General features: G+C 46.1%; 1 protein-coding gene across 1 annotated transcript in view; it reads left to right on the top strand.

The window, feature by feature from the left end:
- The window catches only part of SLC6A11 (solute carrier family 6 member 11), a 125,931-nt gene that overhangs the window by 68,915 nt on the left and 39,436 nt on the right, over positions 1 to 17,580 (top strand). The window lies entirely within an intron of this gene.

Genomic DNA, 17,580 nt, shown 5'->3' with positions numbered 1-17,580 from the left:
CACTGGCTCTGGACAGGATGAGTCGTAGCCCCAAAGCCCAAGGGGGAGGCTTTGAACTCGGAACCGAGCGCCTTTATTGTGAACCCAGTAAATAAAGTTTCTCATCAAGAACTTGAAGCGACCCAGCAGCTTGCCTTCTTTGTCCTCTGGCAATTTGCATTCCATGGTCTCTTATAACTTTCTAAACATCTATTTGTCTTCACTGTTAGCCCTGTGTTTTCTCTGAAGTGTGGAGTGCTTCCACTCCATTTTTTTCCCCTCAAATTTTTATTTTCTCTCTTTTCAGTCTTTGGGGAATGGAGGGGCTCTTGCAGGAAATCACATTTTCCTTGCCCCAGATTCCTGCCACTCTCACTCTTCATTGTGTTTCAAGTGTGTATTTTCAGGGCAAGAACAGAAAGGCCTGTCACAGATCCAAATCGTGGGGTCTGCTTTCCCAGGGTGTGCACACGTCCCCCAAGTCAGCCTCTTCTATGGAGGGAACTGGAGTCTGTGGCTAAGGTGTCCAAGTTCTGGAGGTGGGGTAGAAGGATGTCCAAACAGTGAGAGCATCTCAGAACACTAGAAATCTACTCCACCTGCCCACCCCACGAGGACAAATCAAGGAAAACAAGACCTTCATTTAAAACCTTACCTGATGAACCTTATGGATGTGCCCATGGAGTTGCTGCCACCTGGTGGCAGTGTACTCTGGTTCCAAATGATCCAAGGAAAAATGGGCCTCTGGGCTCCTGGACTTTGAAACCAAAATGTAAATAACGACACTGACATACAGATGTTGCATACGTTTTGAAAATATTGCAAAACTCACTGAACATGAGAGCTATTCCTTGAGACTGAAAATCAATCAAGGTTTCTTTTTGGTATATTTGATTCTGGGCTAGGGTCACTGTTCTACCAGCATTCATTTGTTGTCTCCTAAGTACCAGGCATTGGGGATACAGAATCAGATGACATAATTCTTGTCTTCAAAAAGATGACAGTCTTTTGGGAGAGACACATAATTAAGTCAGCAATAACAGTGGTGAAGGGAGTTACTGGGGTTGGAATTCACCTGACACAGGTGTGCTCCTTCCAGTCACCAGGTGAACTCAAGAATTAGAGACACATTGCTGATCTAACCCACACACTGAAAGAAAGGTAGTGAGCATTTCCTCTTTTCTTGACTGCTTGAAATTCCTTAAGAGTTGCTAGTCTGTGGAATCAGAATTCTGATATACTCCACGGAGATTCTGTGCATCGCTGGGGCTCCTCATTAAATCATTTCAGCCACAGGTTTACTCAAGAGGAGGTTTTGTGAATTTTAATTCTGAGCTGTTTCAGCAGCCCCTTATTCTATATTCTCAGTGGTTGAAGAACTGCTTAGGTACACATAAGAGTAGTGATACTAGTTATTGTTTCTTGAAGGCTGATTCTCTGACAGGTACTGTGCTTCACAAACTTGTCATTTAATTCATCCTATTCACTGAATCAGCAAATACTTACTGAAAATTATTATTTTCTAGACCCAGGCACTAAGTCCTATATATAAGTACCTTAAATTCTTATGACCTGTAAGATAGGACCTAGGGTCCTATTGCCCTAAGAAAAGTTCTCTCTTAAGGTCATGAGAGTTTTAAAACCTTTGTCCTAAAGGTTTTTCAGATGGGGACTAAGCCTCCAAGAAGTTAAAGCACTTGCCTTCTTTTTTTTTTTTTAAAGATTTTATTTATTTTTTGACAGAGAGAGAGAGAGAGGGAGGGAACACAAGCAGGGGGAGTAGGAGAGGGAGAAGTAGGCTCCCCGCAGAGCAGGGAGCCTGATGCGGGGCTCGATCCCAGGACCCTGGGACCATGACCTGAGCCGAAGGCAGATGCTTAACGACTGAGCCACCCAGGTGCCCCTAAAGCACTTGCCTTCTACTAGCAGAGATAGCACTTGAACCCAGGTGACTCTGACTTCGTCATGTAAAGGATGCAATCCTGAAACCCTTTGTCGTATCTGATTTTTCTGGCCTTGCTCTTACTCTGCAGCCCTGGGCTGCCAATCCTGGCTCGGGCATCTTTGAGCATCCCAGACCTACATGACTACTTTGCAAGAATCCTAGTATCTAGCATTAGGTGGGTTTAGTCCCCACCCAGTGCAGGAATCCCCTCTGTAGTAACCTGATCAGTTTCTGATTGGCCCCACCTACAAAGAAACCTTTCACCTCCACTTTGGAACAACTGTCCAGCTCACCTGGTTCCCAATGTTGAAACATGCATTCATTCTTTCATTTGCTTTTTCTCTCTTGATTCATCTGCCCCAATTTGTGCCCCACTTTGAGAGTATCTACCAGGGTTGAACATACTAATTTAAGTGCCCCTCAAACAACTGACACACAAACCAGCCTCCTCTGGGCTAATAGAATAGCCTCCCACGTGGGCTCCCTGCCCCTTACCACTATTCCCTTCCTCACCCTGCAGACTGAGGGAGCTTTGAAAAAGGGGGAAACCTGGATTATGTAACTTCCTGGCATTGTTCTTTAAGTGTGTTGTGCTTTAATTCCTTGAATGTGTTTATAATAGCTACTTTAAAGTCTTTGTTAAATCTCATATCCTTTTTCCTTAGTGCATCAATCATATTTTCCTGTTTTGGGGCATGCCTGGTAGTATTTGATTGAATACTGTGGATTGTAGTTGAATATTGTGGATACTATATTGTAGATGCTCTGGATTCTGTTATTTTCCTCTGAAGAGTGTTGGTTTTATTTGAATAGGTATTTCAATTACTGGCTGACACCTTAAACTTATGTAGACTCAACTTCATGTTTTCTTTGTGCAGATATGTGGAAATCCCAAGCTGTTTCTTAAGATACTCTAACTTAATTGGACTCAGTGGGACTTAGATTCTAAGCTCTGTGTCCTCTGTAGGGCTTGTCAGGGCTCTGCTTTAGGCATTGTTAGGATGGGTCTAAAGTAGTTCTGTGTAGTTCTTACCCTAGAGCAGTGGTTCTCAACCAGGGAAATTTTGCTTCCCAGGAGACATTTGGCAATGTTTGGAAAGTGTTAGTTGTCACTGCCATGGGAGCTACTGGCATCTAGTGAGAAGAGACGAGGGATGCTACTAAACATACATTCATTACATAGGATAGTCCCTACAACAAAAAATTATGGGGCTCAAAATATCCATAATGCCATGGTGGAGAAACCTTGCCTGGAGGCATGGTTCTTGCTCCTAAGTGGAGGTTGTTCTGTGTCTCAGCCAGGTGCCAAGGCTGAATACTTGGTGTTGACCAGATCTCTTGTCCACTCTCGTAGGCAGGATCTCCAGTCTCCCAGCCCTGCTCTTCCTCCCCCACCCCCCGTCCAAATCTAGTGTCTCTGTTACACTCTCAACCCCTAGTAGCACTATCTGGCCTTGGATGGGCTCACCCTGGACGTTTATAGCTCAGCTGTCAGCCACAGCCTCACAGGGGACCTCCACATGGACATCTGGGGCCCTACTCTGTACAGATCCCCCTTTCTGGTGCCCCACACTATAGATTATAACTATTTCAACTGTCCCGCAGTCTGGCCCTGCCTCCTTGGCCTGGTGAGACTGTGTGTTCTACTTGGACTCTAGCCCTCTGTGCTGTGGTCAAGAAATTGTCCCCAGGTGGAATGCTGGGCAAAACCCCCTTGGAAGTTCCCATCTCTTAGGAATAGTAGTCTTGGCCTGCATGTTATTCAATGTCTGAAACAGTTGCCTCCTCTATTTTGTCTGCTTTGATGGTTGCTTATGGAGGAGGGCTAGTCGATACCAGTCACTCAGTCATGAACAGAAGCAGAAGTCTGACTCTCCTGCTTACAGCAACCCCCATCGGCTTCCCCTTGCACTAGGATTAACATCCAGACTGCTCACTATGGCCGTTGTTGGCCTTGTTCCATCTCCCACAGGGTGTTAGGCATTCTAGGCTCTTTCCTACCACAGACCCTGCCTATCTGGATCACTGTTCTCTCATGGCCTGCTCCTTCTTGCCCTGCAAATCTGAGCTCCAAAGTCAGGTCACCTCTGGCCACTTGAGCTCAAACACCCCCACTAAACCCCATGACTTTCACCAAACCCCTGTTTTCTTTTATTCACAGGGCTGATGGCTGTCTGAAGCAGTCTCATGTGTTGGTTGATATGTTCACTGTTAGCCTCCCCCTGTTAGAATGTAGCTCCATGTAAGCAAAGAATTTAGTGCACCGTGGATTCCCCAGCACCTGTCACATAGCCTGGCGCATGTTAGACCCCCAGTCAATACTAGATGGATGGGTGGGTGGATGCCATATAGTGGCTCAGATAAAGAACTGCACACAGTCAGGAGAACAAAATTATTCCCAATTATACATCCTTTGGAGATTTTATGAAACATATAGGCTTCGATTGGATCCTTGAAGGATGGGGAAAAGAAGGCTGTTTGGAGATAAGCGAAGACCAGAGGGAGGAAAGTCTGCATATATGAAGGGAATGGTCAGTAACTCAGTGTGCCAAAGGACAGGTTTTGTTGCAGGGAATCATAAGAAATAAGATTGAGACAGCAGACTGAGGCCCCTCACTGGGAACCTTGAATGCGAAGCCCAAAGAGTTTAGGACTTCATTCGCTGGCCAGGAGGGAGCTGTTGAAAGTTTCTGGGCAAGAGGTTGATTGGCATGTACAGAGCTGTCACTTCAGAAGATTGCTTAGACAGGAGGGGCTCAGTAGACCTTGGCAGCAGAGTTTTAGAGTCAGACAGAGCTGCATTTGAATGCCTGCCTCTCACTCACCTCATTGTGTGACCTTAAGCAGGCACTCACCCTCTCTGGGCCTCAGTTTCCTCTCTTGTAAGCCTCAACATCCAATCTTTTACTCATCTGCCCCCCTTGTAGACATAGTAAGATTAAATGAATCAGCACCATGTGAACTTCTCTAGGGGCATAAAAAGAGAAGGAAAATAGAGTGAGTTTGGAGGTGAGGAAAGAAGTGGACACATGTGTCAAATGACCTTGATTTTGGAGTGGGAGGACAGAGTAAAGCAAGAAGGAAGTCTGTCTGCCAAGGACAGTGGGGGCTTTGCAGCATCATAGGGGACCCAAAAAGTGGCCCTCCAATTGTGATGTCATGAATTTATGGGCAGATGTGGTTGGAGTTAGTGCCATTGTTTGAATTCTGGCTACTTCCAGAAGCCCAAGAGATGCTGCAGAGGAAAGAGACATGGGGCTCATTTGAAAGAGATGTCGGCAAACGCTGAAGATGCGCCTGCTGTCTGCCAGGTCTGACCATGTACTGGGAGCATGAGGGGTGAATTGGGCAGCGCTGTTGTTCTTGAGGATTTTACATTCTCATAGGGAGAGAGAGATGTCACCAGGAGTGGCCACAGTGGGGGCAAGAGGGGGCAATGAACGGTCATGACCTCAGCTGTACCAGCACAGGAGAGGAGTGAGCATGAGCCTATCTCCAAGGATTCTTAGGCTATTTTTTGTTTTGTTTTGTTTAGAATTCCAGCCTTATGTTTATTCATCCAGCAAGTATTGAGCACCTGCTGCATACAGGCATTGTGCTGGCTAGGCCTTTGCTTTTTAAATGAATCAGCAGAAATGTGCAAAGTATCTACTCTTGCTGGACATTTGCTGGGCTCTGTGGGAGTGGGGTGGAGTATATGGATGAGTGGTGTTTTCTAGGACAGGGGTTTTTCATTGGGGAGGGTTTTTGGGTCCCCACCCCACAACTGGACATAAAATTTTGTGTGCTAACCGTGTTCTTTTTTAATTAATAAACTTTCTAAAAGCAGTTTTGGCTTTACAAAAAAATTAAGCAGATACTACAGAGAATTTCCATATACATCCTCACCCCTGTTCTGGTTTCCCCTGTTATTTAACTCTTATATTAGTGTGGTGCATTTGTTACAACTGATGAGAAAGTCTTGAGACATTGTTATTAACCATAGTTTACATTCAGGTTCATTCTTTGTGTTGTTCACTCTGTGAGTTTTGAAAAGTGCATAATGTATCTTCCATGTATCTACCATTACAGTATCATACAGAATAGCTTCAGTGCCCTAAACATCCCCTGTGCTCCACCTATTCATTCTTCCTTCCTTCCCTGAACCTCTGGCAACCACTGATCTTTTCACTGTCTCCATAGTTTTGCCTTTTCCAGAATGTCGTACAGCATGTAGCCTTTTCAGATTGGCCTCTTTCACCTAGTAATAAGCATTTTAGGTTTATGCATGTCTTTTTGTGGCTTGACAGCTCATTTCTTTTTAACACTGAAAAATAGTCCATCAGCAAGATGTACCATATTTGTTTATTCTTTCATTTATTGATGGATGTCCTGGATACTTCCAAGTTGGGCAATTATGAATAAAGCTGTTAGAAACATTTGTGTGCAGATATCTCCTTAAGCATGTTTTTCTTTAAAGGAGTCCAGCCACTCTCAACAATCGAGATCCCTGTTCTTGAGCTTTTGACCAGAGCTTTTATATAGTGTGGGGGTTACCATCAGATTGCTTGGATTTGAAGCATGGCTCATCCACTTACTAACTATAACCCTGGGCAAATTACTTAGCTCTCCGTGCCTTGGTTGTGTGGTTTTTTAAATCTGTAACAAGGGCTGTTGTGAGGATTAAATGAGATAGTCCTCATTCATGATGTGCGTCGCATCATGTCCAGCATATAGTAGATGCTCAATGAATGTTGGCTCTTATTTTCTTTTAAGAGATGAATGTGCCTTTGATTTTATTTTCTTGACCAACACTTCAGGGTTTTTTGCAGGCCTGTTCAGCATAAACTGATTTAACCTTCTCCTGTTCTCATAGAGTTTGCTTTTAAAATCCTGTGGAAAACAGGTATGGCAAAAAGAGAAGATACACATATTAATGGAAGCAGCTATTATGCTAGGTGGTGGCAGAGTTAACTGACATTTTAAGACAACGGCCCTAAAACCATACTGCTCAAAGTGTGGTCCCCAGACCACCAGCAGCAGCAACCTTATTTTGCAGCTTGTTGAAAATGCAGATTTTCAGGGTCTATCCCAAACCTGTTCATTAGAGTCTGCATTTTAGCAACATCTGTCTCTGGTTTGTATACAAATGAAAGTTTGAGGAGTACTGGTCCGAGAGAGTATGCAGGGCAGGCTGAGACCTGTCAGACAAGCAGTGAGGGCTGTGTTCAGAGGAAGGAGTGGGGCTGGGGCTGAGTGTTGGGGCCACCCACCTGCCCTCACTCACACTCCAGAGCAGAGGGAGGTAGAGATCACTCCAGGGATTTCTGCAGAGCTGGGGGGGTGGGCTATCTCTCAGGAATCATTTGTGAAGTGAATGGATCCCTTCAGGGATTGCCCACCCTTTAGAACTATGCTGTCCATTACGGTAGCCAGAAGCCATATCTCACTATTTAAATTTAAAGTAATTAAAATTAAATAAAAGTTAAAGTTCAGTTTCCTCAGTTTCATTAAGCAAATTTCAGATGCTCAATAGCCACATGTGGCTAGGAGCTACCATATTATATAGAGCAGTTATAGAACACTTCTATAATTGCAGAAAATTCTACTGGACAGTAGTGCTCTAGACAGAAAATGGCCCAGGAAACAGGGATTGGGGAGGAGGGGGTGGTGGTCTGGAAACTGAAACTCAAATTGCTCCAGGCACTTGGAAGTGGAGTGGTGACTCCTGGCTCTTTGAAGGAATGCTGTCAGTATTGTGGGGTTCCTTCCTGTACCCCATAGAGGCCAGGTTATTTCCAGAAGAGTTCAGAGAATGCCCATTGAAGAATCAGGACTGGAACTGTGGCCACAGTTGTCTTGGGCAGAAAGCAACTGGAGGGCCACCCTGTGAAGTCCTGAGAAGGCGGTGATAGCTGCTCATACAGCAGTTCCTGGCTGGGAAGAAAGGTCTTCCCTGGAGCACAGTGGAAAGGCAGAAGATGCCGTGTTCATCAGAGTGGCTGTTGATTAGCCTCATCCTTTTTCTGAACAAGAAAATGCCATAAGATACAAAGTTCCCTCTAAATTTCACATCCCTCCCCATCCTTGTATGGTTATTTGCTACTTTTTAAAATACTGCCTTGTTACTTTCTAGAGTGGATACTTGGATTTTACAATATATTTACCCATTTCTTTGTTCTCTATTACTTTCACTCCTTTCTACTGGATTAAATTTCCTTTGTATTGAAGTACATACTTTAATAGTTCTTTGAGCAAGCCCTGTGGAGACTAGGTCTCATAGTCTGTTCATGTCTGAAAAGATATTTATTTCACTGTCGCTCTTGACTGGTAGTTTAGCTGGGTATGGAATTCTAGGTTGGTAATGCTAAAGTTGCAGTTTAAGCTTGGGTGCCCACTTTACAGGAGCCAGGTGTGATCATACCTATACCCAGAAGTTCCATGTTGAATCCTGGGCCAAGGGGTAGAATTTTCTAACACCCCATTCATCATAGGACAGTCCTTTTCTGGCTCCTTGCCTTTTGCAGTAAGCGCACTCAGCTTTTGGTCAGGCTCAGGGATTGTAATCTTAATTCTATCCTTGAAAAGGAGTTTAAACCTCAGGCTTCTCTCTGGTTGGATATCCCCATGGGTTGCTGAGTTTATTTCTCTTCCTCCTCTTTTAGCTTTGACTGCTCTCATTCTGGCATCTAGGAGAATTTTCTATCTTCTTTTCAAGCCAGGCTATGATTTAAAATGGCTATGATATTTTATAATTATGTGTTTTTTGTATCTCCTATAAAAATACGTGTAACTCTCAGTATTTGCTTCTCTTCATCTGCTAGTCTTGAATGTGACATACTGAGTGTTCAGGTAGCACATTAAGGGAATTGGCCCTTAGTCATTTGTGCTTAATTTAGCAGCTCAGTCTTATTTGTAAAATCATATGTTTGTGGTGATTTCATATTTCATGCTACCCATTGAATCTATTTTCTCACAATAAATTTGCTTCCAGCACATACAGTAAGATCATATTCATCAAGATAAAAAGCCCCATGGAGCCCATTTATTTGCTATTTTAACAAGTTTGAAAGTCAATATCTAGGCTTGTTTTCTTCTTTAATGGATGAGTAGCTGAGTGCGCAAGAGAGGACATGACTTATCCAGGTCCTCAGCTAATGGACAACTGGACTGGAATGCAGAACCTACTGTCATATTTCTATCCCTTTGAGCTTGTTTTCCCATCTGTGAAGTTAAGAAGTTAGACTAGACATGGAATCAGCTCCTGACTGCCTGGTTTTGTAACATTGGGCAGACCACTTAACCTGTCTGGGCTTCTATCTTAATAAGCCCTACCCACTGTACCTTGGATGACTGTCAAGAGTAACAAATGGGTTGATACGTACAACAGAGCCCTGAGAAATGCAAGAGTTGCAGAGAGGTGCATGCGGTTCTTATAAATAAGATGCTGTGAGTGCCTCCTGCAACTCTACCATGGTTAGGAAGCAGTCTGCTTTGCAAATGCAATGTGTTCTTACGATTTCTGACCCAGCACAGATTGGAGCAAGAAAAGCAAGGATCTCTTCTGTCTGTAAGCAGCAAGATGACAAGGCTTTGATACATCTTAGTTTGCTGGGATTGTGACATTTGATGTTCTTCTCTGTGAAAACTCACTGGTGTGTGAATCGTATGTTCTACTTCCCTCACTTCTCGTATGCAGACCAAGCACTGGAAAGCCCTGCAGGGTGAGCACTGAGTCCTGCATAATGTTCACAAAGAGATCAAACATAGCTCCGTCTCCTTGATTAGAGCCTTAGAGATGTTCCAAATGCGAGGGGCCAGTGGGCAAAGCTCAGCCTCCAATGTTGTAAGTGCCTTGGTCCTTGCATGTCCTACCCTCCCCTGCCCCGAGAAGGCAGTGTTGCATAGGGGGGAACTCCCATGCTCAGAATCAGAGTACTCAGCTCCGTCCCTGACCTTGAAAAGACATTGTCCTTCTTTGTGCCACCGTTCCCTCAGCCATAAAATTAGGGTATCAAGTAAAATCAGTGGTTTTCAATATTTTCATTACTAGTAGCCCTTTACTTTTCTTTTCTCCCTTATGACCCATTCCCATGGGCTACTTCTTGCCAATAGGAAGCTCCTATTAGCAGTTGCATGTGTCTGATTAATAAAAGGTAGCAGAGCCCAGGAATTATTCTTTAAAATGTCCTTTGTGAAAATGAGACCCAGAGATTTGAGACGATTTATCTGTGGCCATGTGAATGTTTTTATGTTATAAATCATCCACATGCCTCCAAAGTTATGGATGATAGTACATTAAGATTTCTCCAGGCTATAAGACTAAGTAAGGGGAAAGGGTCAGATGAACGTCATTCTAAGCAAGTATGTGGTTAACCTCCTTGGGGAGACAATCCAAACTACATTTGATCATCCTTCAAGACTACCCTTCCAGAACATGAACAACATCTTATTTAACCAACACTATTCAGCTAACACTCAGCAAGTGCTCACTAAATGCTTATATAGAATGTGATCATCATCTCAGTGCTTGGCTCGTGCCTGGGACAGTGAGTGCCATGATATTGTTTACACCTCAGAATAGGTGACAGAGTTCTCCACAGAGTGGAGAAGATAAGAGTGGTAAGGAAAGAAAGGGTTTTCTCTAAGAAAGACAGGAAAATTTAAATTACAGACATGGACTTCTTAGTGAATGCCTCAGAAACAAATGTAAAATGAATCTCTACAGTTGTACATAGGTGATTGGGGACTGGTACATTCTTGTCCATTGCTCCTCCTCCTCCCGTCAGCCCTGGAAGGTTGTCCCACCTTATCCAGAAGAGAACTATGGCTGAAAATGAGGTTTAAGAACTCAGATAAATCCATGAATTGCAGTTGGATGATTTAAGGATTTCAGAAGTGTTTTCAATCATTGAGGTGATATCAAGGAGTAGAACAAAGGAATCTCAGAAAACCCCATGTTTTCTGGTCAGGGGCTGATTCTGGGTTTGGCTTCTGACCATTCCCTGGGCAGCAGAGGGATTGCTTCCATTTACCCCTCACTGATGTGATCATGAATTACTGGTCACAAAGCATATTTCTTCTCACTGAGGCATCCTGGGAATCATTTCCCTCCCTAGTGGATATGAGTCATCTCAGTGAGCCCACCAGTTCCTGCTGCTGACATGGGAGCTTCCCCTCTGTCATCTTGTTGGTTCTGCCTGCACAGGGAACACCCACATAGCCACCACCTAGATTCTATCATCAATATGTTGCTGTGTCTGCTTCATCACAGGCCTCTCCAAGCCTTCTATCCATCCATCCATTTAACTTATTTTTTGATACATTTCAGAGTAAGTTGCAGACTTCAGCATTCATGTTTCATTTATTTTTGAAATGATCATTCTTGGTTTTGTTCCCTAAGCCAGTGCCCGTGGAAGTTGCTAAGGGAGGCATGAGGAATGAGGTCAGCCCCTCACTCACAGCAGCTTTGCCCAGAGCCAAGGCCACAGTCATGGAGCATCATTTGGGAGGGAGTGTCGTGGCAGCCTGTCACTGTCTCCCATTAGTCCATATGTGAGGTTAGCCATCCCTCCTGTGTTCTCGCCCTCTAACACCTTGCTGTGGTCAGGAAGGTGGGGTCCGTCTGCAGGTGGAAGGCAGCCTGCGATGCCGCTGTGCTGGCTCACTCACTCTACCACCCAGACCTGCTTCTGCCCTCTGCCCTGAGCTCTCTGGGTGCCAAGATTCCCAAGGATCTGGTGTTGTTTAAAGCTCTCACCTCTTTATTCAGATGGGCAGAGGAGAGGCAGTGTGGATCAGGTGGCCATGGGGCTGTGAAGTTTTGTTTTTGTTTTAAAGATTTTATTTATGAGAGAGAGACAGAGAGGGTGTGAGAGAGAGAGAGCGAGTACAAGCAGGGAGGGGGAGGCAGAGAGGGAGAAAGAGTAGGGAGCTGAGTAGGAGCCTGACGCGGATCTCAGTCACAGGACCCTGAGATCATGACCTGAGCTGAAGGCAGATGCTTAACCACTGAGCCACCTGGTTGACAAGGATGCAGGGAGGTGGAAGGAGAACAGTATGTGAGTGGATGTGGGCAGTCATTGCATGTCAGGCACCAAATCCATCTGGACTTTGGGCCTGTGAAGCTGGTCATCCTGGGCATTTCCTCTTGGTTGAGATGGTGGCAGTCTCATGGGAAGATTCAAAGGAGGGCTTTGGGATCAGACAGATCTCAGTTTGAATCTTCCATTTACTGGCTAGGTGGTGAAGGGCCACCTCCACAGCCTCTCTGGGCTCTAGTTTCCCCATCTGTATATGGAGAAAATCAGAGTACCTAGTTCAAAGTGTTGTTGGAGGGACTGAGATAATAGTCAGTCTTGTAGGCCCCCAGCGAAGAGAGTGAGGCACATGAGGATTTGAGAGCCTGGTTTTCTGCTGCTGAGATGATAGAAAAGAATGCACTCACCTTTTTTGGGGAGCAAAGGGTGTCTGCATCCCTACCTGGTGCTCATGTAAGCAGCTTGCATAGTTCCTCAAAGGCCCACGTGGAGGTGGCAGGTTTCCCCTCTGGTCTCACTCCTGATGCTGCTCACAGGTGCGGTCCCAGGGAGAGGAAGAGGTCCTGAGTGAAGACTGCAGAGCCCAGTTCCCTGGGGTTTGTCTGGGGAGCCTGGGAGAGGAGGTGTGAGCTTGGGAGTAGGCCTGGCCCCTCCTGGGAGCACTCACCCCCCGGGGGCAGAGAGAAGGCCAGGGCTCTGGGGCCAGTCAAGAATAGCTGACTTTTCTTCTGCTTCTCCTGGGACATACCTAGTCGGCTTCCCAGACTCTTCAAAGACTCTTTCTCAAGCCAGAAGTAATGACCCCTCTCTGGCTACTCAGCCACTCCCACTGGTTGCAGCATTTCCTGTGAGCCAGGTACCGGTGTGTACTCTATACACATTGTCTTCTTTTGTGTCCAGAACAAAGTCTGCACCCTGGAGCTGCTCTTCTTCCCACAGTACCCATGAAGAAACTGAGGTACAAAGAAGTGGCATCCCCGAGGTCACCCAGCAGAGCTGGCACTCAACCAGATCTGTCAGATACTGTAGACTGGGGAAGGTGCTTGTCTGACTTCCTTTTCCCTTGTTCACTTGCTAGATTGCAAGCTCCTGAGCAGGGAATAGGGGTCTTAATTGTGTGCATATTCTCCACCCCTGGCAGATACGTGATGCTCAGAAAGTGTTGCAGAGGGAATTGACTGTTAAGTTTCTTAGCAACAGAAAACCTCAGAGATTTCTACCCTAACTTTCAATGCAGTGCAAGAATTTCCTCACTGCACCCCCAACTACTTAGCAAAAGGGAGCTCATCCCAGGGCTGGAGCTTTCAGCCAGGGACAAAGCTTTTCCGCTGCTGTGACTGTCCCCACACCCTTTCCACCATGGATTCCCTTCGGAAGGCTCTTTGGGACAAGAATTTGAGTGCTTTCCCTTTCACTATCAGAATTCTCTTTCCCATGGGAGTGAGTAGCATCTTCCTGCATCATCCCTACAGCTACCACAGGCATTTTCCCACTCAAAGTCAGAGCAGCTTCCAGCCAAACATACAGCGATAAATGAAATACCAGCTCTGTGAATCCACAGGGCCCAGGAAGGTGTGTTCCATACCCTCTCTACATCCTTTGCTTAGCTTAGAAGCATTTCTGCTGGGCAACTTCACAAAGATCTTTCTTTTCCCTGCCCCTAGGCCTTTGCTGATACCATTTGCATCACTACTAGAACACCCCTCCTTTTCCTTCCTGCCTCCAGGCCAGGACAAGTGCTGAAAATCCATTGAAAATGTCTATCTCCATGAGTGGGGCATCGTTCTCCTCTTTCCTTTATAAAGACTTTCTGCTCCTGTATTTAACTTGAAGTTTGTTCCTGGAGTATGGCAGGAGCTTAAACTCTAGGATGTCACGGTGTCTTCCTGGGCTTTCAACGCTGGAAGGTTGAAAAACCCCAGGGAAAATAAGTCTTAACTGACCCCAATACATATCCTTGCTATATAAGCCTGGGGCATCAGGGCTAGAAGACCATCTTTCACAGGTTTTAGCTCACTTACCAACTCTGATTGGTAGTAGAATTCTTCTACCACAGCTGGATGGAGGGTAAGAATGTGTAGTGAATGATTAGCAATATCTGTCATGAGAGGAAGGGTTGGGGGCCAGGTGTTACTGATTAACAGCATCTACCATGGGCAGGAATTGGAGTAGGATTGATTAACAGTGTCTGCCAATGGGAAGGAATGGGAGTGAAATTGATTAGCAGTGTCTGCCATGGGCAGGAATTAGAGTGGGATGTGTGTGCCACATATTTGTCATTTGCGTTACAATCCAGTTTCCTTATTTTATAGATTAGAAGACTGAGGCCAGGAGAGAGAATTTTGTTTTTTAAAGATTTTATTTATTTATTCATTTGACAGAAAGAGACACAACAAGAGGGAACACAAGCAGGGGGAGTGGGAGAGGGAGAAGCAGGCTTCCCGCTGAGCAGGGAGCCCAGTGCGGGGCTCGATCCCAGAACCCTGGGATCATGACCTGAGCCAAAGGCAGACGCTTAATGACTGAGCCACCCAGGCACCCCCAGGAGAGAGAATTTTAGGGAGAACACATAGGAACTATCAAGGCAATCTGGAATTGGAACCGGGTGTCCTGACCCTGTCAGTCCAGCACATTCTCTACGTGGCCTGGTAGCTAGGACTCTGAATGAGGCTTGAATACTCTCTTCCTGTGTTCTGGAGACTCTAAGCAGCTGTGGGCTTTCAACACATATTTTTGAGTGTTTACCATGTGCCAGGCAATGTGTGAAGTTCTAGGGGTGCATCAATTAAAAAGTAAATGAAAGTCCTTGCTCTCATTGAGCCTTTGTTCTAGTTGGAGGAGACAGACAATAAACAATGAATATAATGATGTGACTAAATGTATTTACTTCTTTGTCTCTAGGCAGATGCAGAGGTAGCTGCCTTCACCAACTGTGGCTGTTTTCTTTTTCATTTTCCTCCCAAGGGAGTCCTTTCTCAAGACAGCAGTGTATGTGACCACTTGGCTCTCCCAGGGCATGGAGCATCCTGGCGAGCCCTTTCTTTCCCTGGTTCTCTGCCTTGAACTAACTCTCTTAGAGGAGAGAAGTGGTTAACGGCAGGAGATGATGAGACTTCATCTTGGCTGTTTGCTTAGCTGACACAGGAGAATGTGCCAGTTTGGGGCTTGGTTGGGAGCTGATGTCTGGTTTGGCCTGGGAGCCCCTGGCCTTGTGCTCCCAGGGATGGGATGTGGGTTCTGCAGCCCCACCACTGATGCCAGTTCAGATTCCTCCTGCCTCGGTGGTTCTCAGCCAGGGCCAGATAGGCTTACTTAGAAACACGCGGGAGCCTGATTCTGGTTTCTGTGATGACTGGGGCTACCTGTAGCATTTAGACAGTGGAAGCCAGTGAAGCTAATGGCCCCCTGCAGTGAATGGGACATTTTGAATAGTGAATTGTCCTGTCCAAAATGCCAGTTGCATTTCCCTGGAGGAACACTGTTGGCCTAAAATGCAACCTCCCGAGGGTGCATGGACAGCCGTGAGATAAACTCAGGGCAGGGGATGTGCTATCTTCAGTCCTTGCTCATGCTTTCTGCTGCTCAGAACCTCTTCTGTTTAGCCATTTGGTAAAATGGGGCCCAGTTGTCTCATGTGATGGATTAAGGAGTAGACATGCACAGGCCTCAGGATTCTACCACATAAGGCATGGAGGTCATTGCCATCAGCTCAGTGCCAACAACCACGCATCCAGTCCCTCAGCGCTCTGTGACTGGGACACGGCTGTCCAGTCTCCGGGCAGAGACCCAGCCACAGTGACCCCACTCCCTTCTCCACACAAAAGGGCCACCAGGGTTAGCCTACACACCCAGGCTCCCCCCACAGAACTGAACGGCTCCTCACCACCCGCAGTGCAACCCTTCAGCCCAATAATGACACTTTACTGGCAGGGCCGTTGGCAGGGCCCCAGGCAGCCCCCAGGGCCAGCTGCCCAGGGAAGTGCTTGGCTCCAGAGCCAGAGGCTGCAGAACATATTTCCAGTGGGGCTTCCAGGCCAAGAGCTTCTGCCCCTTCCCACCACTGTTCCCACTGGCCCTGCCCGCCTGCCCAGTGCATTAGCATTTAAATATATCCAGAGTGGACTCCCCCAGAGCCCTCTCCCCACCATTGAATCCTTCAGGGAGGGAGCATTTGAATCCTTCTCCCTCCCGACTCTCTTCCTTCATAATGGCCATACTGTATTCATCAGCTTCTGTATGTGGCATTAGCCGAAAGAAGGAGAGAGGGCGCCTAGCAACCCAGAGGGGGCTGAGAAAGAGGTGGGAAGGAAGTGATTTTCATGTAATTATTCACTTCTACAAAAGCCGTTGTCAGGTACACACTGGAAACACAGCTGTTGTATTATTCTCCTAACCTACTTTTAATCTTTTGAGAATCTTTACCAATATAAAAGGAGAAAAGAAAGAGCTTAACTCAGCCATTTTCTGCCGGGCCATATAAGTTATGTTTTAGCCTCAATCAAAGGCTTTGCTTACAAAAGTTGTGTTGTGTATGTGTGTTTGTGTGTCTCTGTGTGGCTGCCTGTATGAAAAGAAAATGTTAAAGAAACAAAGGGCTGTGGGTTGTGAGCCCCAGGAGGGCCACCAAGCCGTGTCCTAGCTACTTGGTTCCAAAAGCCAAATGCTGCATGTGTTGTTGGGTCTGGCGGTTTTCACGTATCTTCTTGGCCTGGCATTGGGATGGCAAGGAGTCTGGGAGCGATGAGATGTTGGCTCCTTCTGCCTCTCATTGTCGTATCTATGTTCCAGGCCCTAAAAGTAAGTGAGTCTATGGTAGTGATGTGTGGCCGCACTGTTTGGAGCTGCTCAGAAATCTGATTGGTTCACTTGGTCTGGAGGGGCTGGGATGGTAGGAAAAAGGCAGGAGCTTGTTTTCATGGTATAGTTGAGAAGTGTTAGCCCCGAAAAGAAATCAAATTAAGGGAATCTTACCAGGTACCCCACTGTGTACCTTACACTCATTGTATCTTTCACGGATGAAGAAGTTGAAATTCAGAGAGGTGAAGTAATTTGCCCAAGGTTGTACAGCAGGTAAGTGGACAAGCAGGGCTCCAACCTGGGTCTGCCTGATCCCAATGCTCACACCCTCTCCTTAAGCCATAGCAAGGCTTGGAGTCAGGCATCTGACAGAAACCATCTTATTTAATCTCTTCCCCCTTGGCATGGTCTCTCAGAGGGCAGGCCAGGTTCCACAGGCTCATTTGTCCCTAAGGCTAACTCCTCCCACAGCAGCCAGTGTATACATCTCTCCAAAGCTAGATGGACAAGTGACTTCACCTCTCTGGGCATTCATTTTTTCATCTATAGGAAGGGGGTAATAATAGCACCAACCTCAACAGTGAGTCTAATACTCGTCAGGTGTTTAGAACGGCCCCTGGTATGGCATAGGCGTGACCAGAGAGGAGCTGGTATGGTGATGATTGGCATCACCATCATCACACACCTCCTCTTCCTAGTGGCAGGACAGGTTAGTGCTGCATTTGTCAGAGACCTCAGTGTCACACAGAGATGGATAGCAGGCCCGCCTGCTGGCTTTAGCTTTGACGATGCACAGAGGCACTGCCCTTCTGTTCTCTGTGTAGACCTGAAAGCGCATTT

The sequence above is a fragment of the Mirounga angustirostris genome, unplaced genomic scaffold (genome assembly GCF_029215605.1).
Source record: "Mirounga angustirostris isolate CCGP_5_RB_7025 unplaced genomic scaffold, mMirAng1.0.hap1 SCAF_1, whole genome shotgun sequence".
Classification (NCBI taxonomy): domain Eukaryota; kingdom Metazoa; phylum Chordata; class Mammalia; order Carnivora; family Phocidae; genus Mirounga; species Mirounga angustirostris.
The sequence above is the reverse complement of the archived record's forward strand: the minus strand, read 5'-3'. Positions and strand labels throughout refer to the sequence as shown.